We start from the raw sequence: 6,113 nt of genomic DNA on the forward strand, positions 1-6,113 counted from the left end.
CACTTTCGAAGTTTCAATATTCACATATGACCATACACTTGTTGATGTTTAGGATTGGTTTGGCTTGAACAATTCACTAAATTCAATGATTTTTTTTTTTTTTTTTTTTTAACAAACGCTATTATTATGAGGAGAGCCTAGCCTAATTATGAATTAGGAATAATGTGGTTCAAATTTGCTTTTGACGAGAATCATACCTAAAACATCTCACTTACAAACGAAGATGAATGCCATTAAACCATAATACTAAATTGCAAATTTAATGAATGTTGAATGAAAATATAGATGCCAACTTACATGGTAAAGATATAAAATGGTGAAATCATTTAAAGCTCCATATTCATAAGAAAATATAGATACCAGTTTTTTTAATAAATACAACCATTTAAAACTTTATATTAATAAAAAAATTAACATTTGATAACTTAGTTGGAGAAATATAAAATTTGACATAAAACTTTAGATTACCATATCACCCAACAATTGTAATTTGACTATTATAATTTAGCATTTTCGATGATTTTAGAGCATCTCTAAAAAGATGTCAAAATATCTAAATCAGCAGTAACAGTAAAAAAAAAAAAAAAAAAAAACATATTTTCCAACCGAGAAGCCAAATCTAATGTAGCATGACATGAAATGTTAGCTCTCTCTTGCTGTCAAATTTGACAGCTTCAAGTATTTTTTATTATTTCTTTATCTACAACTCTCCTCCTTCAATGGGGTCCATGGCCCCTTCTCGAACATGAACGGGTGGTGGCCGATGGCGCTAATCTGAAGGTGAACGAATATCGAAGCCTCGATCCAACCGCATGCCCAAGGAGCTGCGCATCCGGAGCTGAAGAAAGACGAAGGAAGCCGTACATTCATGACGATCTCGAACTCGGCTTGTGTGGTTCCTCAACTGACGTCGCCTTTCCCTCAGAATTCTTGCTCCTCCGTCATTTCCATGTCCGCCGCCAGTGGGTACTATAAGCTCACTGAGCTTTCAGTTTTGTTCATTTCTTTCTGGGTACTCCAAACCCAGAAAATAATAGTTTAATAAAATAAAAAGAAAAAAAAAATGGTATAATAAAATAATATTTAATTTGATATATCGATGGAGAGTAACATCTTAAAAGATATCAAAATATCACATAAGCTGTCAAATTCAAATTTTATATTTAAAATTTGATATCTCTTTTGAAGATACTTTAGTATATTGGAGATGCTTTGAGCAGCCTAATAAATAAAGAAAAACTAAAAATAAGGGTAAAATAGGAAGTTGGTTGAGATATTTTATGAAAATTCAAGTGGCGCGCTTATATAAAAGCTTCCCTCGCCTCTCCTCCCTCTCTTCTTCTATCCTATTTTCTGCAAACTGAAACGCCATTTCCTTTCACTTATTTCTCACTCAAATCTACTCAATCTTGTCTTTGTAATCAATTATTGACGATGGGTAGAGAGGCCGATGAGGATGTTGGTGGTGTTGGTGACAGGTTCAAGGACGCCGAAGCACTCAATCGCTACAAGAAAAACTTCCGACTGTGTTTTCTGAGGACCGATTGGCAAGAGTACCTATTGAGCGATTTCGAGGATTTTGGGATTCCCTCTGTCTTCGAATCACACGGTTGGCTCTTCGTTGTAGGACGTGCAGAGCCTGCTAATATCCAGATTATTCAAGAATTCTACTCCAACATCCCTCCTCTTACTGCTGATCGGCCATTCCCCGACTCTTTCGATGTCTACCTACGCGGTAAGACCCTTAATTTCTCCGTAAAAAGCATTGCCCGGCTGCGTAAACTTCCAAGCCGGATGAACCCGGTTTCGATTATCATCAGCTTGTTGCTAAGCTTGACATGAATATTTTCAGGCCTACCTTAGTTGGCCCCTATAAGAGATTGCAAGAACTTTACTCTGTAACCCGTCTCATTGACTTCTACAAAATACATAACTGCATTGTGGTTGATAATATTGATTCTCTTCCTCTTCTTTCATTACTCCTGATAGAGTGCGCCTCCTTTATGCTATTGGGACCAATCTGCCAATTGATCTGCCCACCTACATTTTCTGTGTAAACTGCCGATCTGCAAGTTTTACCTATGGCGACTTGCCTTTCGGGTCCTTAATAACTCGGTTCGCCATGGATTCTCAGGTGCGAATTGATCCTACGGATAGGCTTCGATGTTCTTCTGTGCCAGCTCTGAAGTTGGATTGTATACCTTATGTTAAGAGACGTGTCCCGTCTTCTCCTGCATTTAGACCACGCGCACCTGTGCCTCCTATTAACAACGTGATGCTTCATGGCAAGATAAGTGTACCATCTTCTCCTACAGTTAATCCAGCACCAACTGCTTCTGAGCCAACTCCACAGCTTAATCAGCCTCCAATCGTGAGGCAAGACAGGACTAGGGATGTGCAACGGTTATGACAGACTGGTAACCGCGGTTATTTACCCATAACAGTTTATGTTCATGCCCGCATGATCGTTTACTCGTTGGGTAATTGCATAAATGGTTATATCATACCCATAACCGTTTATAAACAGTTAACCATACTCATAACTATGTATCCATTTAAGCATAACCATTTACCCATTTTTGAACCCGTTTATCCTTTTTTTAAACCCATTTATCCCTTTTTTTCACCCCTTTACATTTTTTTTAACAACTTGGAAATATAAAATTTAAAATTTATCATAATTTTTGTTTTCTGGCAATTAAACATCGTTATAGGTACATTTTAGCATGCATTTTCGTATTTTAATCATTTAAATCCTCATACATTTTCAATAATTGAAATAATAGCTTACGAATGATATTTTTCGAAAACTAAGCAAGTCTTTAATTATAATTCATATGATTACAAAGTAAAGCTTCTAAAAACAAAAAGTAGTCATTATCTTGAATACTAGATAATTCAAAACTTCAAAATATTATGAAACTAAACACTTTCGAATACTAATGCTTTACCACGTTCAAAGTCTCATCAATTCGTTGTCACCAAAAGAGGCCTACAAAAGAAATAGGGCAAAAGACTGTTTACTACCCTTATGTTTCATGGTTTTCAACATTTAGTACATCAAGTTTTTTTCATCCCAGAGTCATATCTAAAGTGTAAATTTTGGAACAGTCTCATACATCCGTTAGTCAAACTGTTAAGTCTCCCATTAACTGTGACGTGACGCTCATGTAGACAATGACTGAGCACTATGTGTCATTAAAAATATTTAAAAAATTAATTTAAAAAATAATAAAAAAAAAAAGATAAAACCAAATCACCACCCATGCCCACTCACCCGTCTTCCACCTCCTTTCCTTCTTCCCTTTGCAACACCTTCTTCAGCTCCCCCTTTTCTCTCCCCCATTTTTATCCCCCCTTCTCCACAACCACCACCTCCTCCACCATTCCTCTCCTAACCCCACCCCTTATTCCTCCTCCTTATCCTGCACCTCGTACGCAAATCCCATTTCCCCAAATCCAATTGATTTTACAACCACCCAATTTCCCAAAATTTCAAATTGAATTAGAAAAATAAATAAAAAAAATAAATTTTTTGAGCTGCTTTAATGGCGTTGTCGGAAAACATGGTGAGCATGATGGCGTTGGCTTTCCTTCCCTCAACCCCTGACGCACTCAATTTAAAAAAATAAAAAAATAAAAAAAAAAGGTTTCTGGGCACCCTACATCCTTTCTTTTCCCTGAATCCATGGTGACAGCTGCACTGTAAGCTAAGGAAGTTCCAGACCCTCGCGGTCCGCGGCGTTGAATGATTGCTCCAGTTCAGGTCATGGTGATGAAGACGAAGGAGGAAACGACCTCGCACTTTGAAATCGTACGGCTCAGATCTGGTCATGGTGATGAAGACGAAGGACGAAACGATGTCGCCGTTCTTCACGACGCTGTCGGAGTACATCGAGAGCTCGAAGAAGAGCCAGGATTTCGAGATCCTGTCGGGTCGGTTGGCAATGGTGGTTTTCGCAACGACGGTGTTGGTGGTCCTGTGGAGGTGGTGACCGGTAGGGGTGAGTGCAAAGGAGGTGGGGAGAATGAGGGAGGGGGTCGGTAGGGGTGAGTGCAGAGGAGGGGAATGAGTGGGTGTGCGGGGAAGAGGGGAAGAGAAAGGAAGGAGAATGAGGGAGAATGAGGGAGGGGGAAAGATGGATGTGCAGAGGTTGGGCAGGTGCAGAGAAGAGAAGGGAGGAGGGGTCGGGGTGGGGAAGACAATAGGGTTCTGGGTTTTTTTATTTTTTTATTTTTAATATTTAATTAATTAATTAAATATTTTAATGACATGTGACGTCTAGTCATTGTTCACATGGACGCCACGTTATCACTTAACGAGAGAATTAGCAGGTTGACTAATGGATGTATGAGATTGTCCCAAAAAGTAACATTTTACGTATGACTCTGAGACAAAAAAAAAAAAACTTTATGTAGTAAATGTTGAAAACCACAAAATTTTAAGATAGTAAACAGAGTTTAACCCAAAGAAATAACTACTGATATGAACTCACGACATGCTGCAGGTGAGGTGGGCAGCTTAAATCCTCCAGAATCCAAAAGGTTTAGAGCAAAAAGAACAGGATTGTGATTCCACAAAAAATGAATGTATTTTAGTTCCTGCAGATGGAGGCCTGCCAGATAAGCAATGCCTGGAAACTGGTTTGATAAAACATGAAGGGAAAAAGACTCATCTCGACCTTTGAAAATCAAAGAACAAGATGGAGCTTATCGTTCCTTGTCGTGCTTCAATGAGACTAGCTGGAGAAGAACGGGGACGGGGCGTTTGAGACTCTAAGTCAGATGGAGAGATTGAAAATTTAGGATTTTTATTTTTATTTTTTAATTTTACATATATTAAATTAAATAGGTAAATGAATATCCATTATAACTACGGGTAATACTCATAACCGACCATTTAAATTTCATAGATAAATGATTATACCCATAAGCATTTGTTCTTCTAAACGGTTACTCATAACCGTAATCCTGAACTTTAAATGAACGGGTAACCGCGGTTACCCAAATCCATGGTATTTTGCCCATCCTTAGACAGGACCCAACTTACCGTCGCAGAGCTCCGGGGTGATTCGTCTGCCGTTTACGCACACCCCAAATCCCCATCTCCAATTAATCTGCAGCAATCTACAGGTCAGTCAAATATTTAGCTTCATGGGCTTGCTTGACTGTAATTATGGCTTTTTGCTTAATTTTCCCTCTATCTTGAACTCTTGTTTGTAATTCATTGACGATGTATGAAATATGAGCGTTTAACATAATCTATTTATGAAATGTTAGGGTTTAGCATTACCTGTAACTATTTATCAAATGAGAGAGAGAGAGAGAGAGAGAGAGAGAGAGAGAGTTGAGCATTATATACAAACTTGGACTACATGTAAAATGATTATGATGCAAAGGTTTACACGTTGTAGCTAGCACCCTTAAGATTCAAGGGAATTTGGCCTGTAAATGGGCTTGAGTTTATTAATCTGTATCTCATGTAAAAAGGTTCAGCGTTATTTATTAACTATTTATGAAATGTGCGTGCGCGTGCGTGTGTGTGTGTGAGAGAGAGAGAGAGAGAGAGAGAGAGACGTGGGCTTGCGTTTTTCAACAAGTGACTCGCATCCAAAAAAGAAAGCGAAAAGAGATCCCATCGCGGATGCAATTGGTGAGATGGCAAAGTCAGTGAAGGAGTTTTTGGCAAGTGAAACCGCGAGCGAGACTTGAAAGAAAGGAGGTACTTGATGTTGTTTTGAAGGTACCAAAACTTAGTAGACTGCAAGTTATGAAGGCTGTACGCATATTACTGAATGGTAATCCAGAAGAATTCTCTCTAGTGAAATCTCTTAATGATTCCCCGAAGAGGGAGTGGATACTGTTTATTATTACTCAATCTGAAGTATGAACCAAATGAAGAATCAAAGTGGCATGACTTCAAAATCTCTTTAAAATTAGTTCTATCTCTTTCGCTGTTGTTTTCATTTACTTTATATCTAGTGAAGTGCTGGTTTTCTTCAATGATTAGAAACACTTGCATGTAAATGTGTATTTGTAAGCAGACATCTTTGCTGATATATTATTGTACTGTTCTCTAAGTGGTTGTTTTTCCCTTTAGTTTATTTATTTCA

The sequence above is a fragment of the Pyrus communis genome, chromosome 5 (genome assembly GCF_963583255.1).
Source record: "Pyrus communis chromosome 5, drPyrComm1.1, whole genome shotgun sequence".
Lineage (NCBI taxonomy): Eukaryota > Viridiplantae > Streptophyta > Magnoliopsida > Rosales > Rosaceae > Pyrus > Pyrus communis.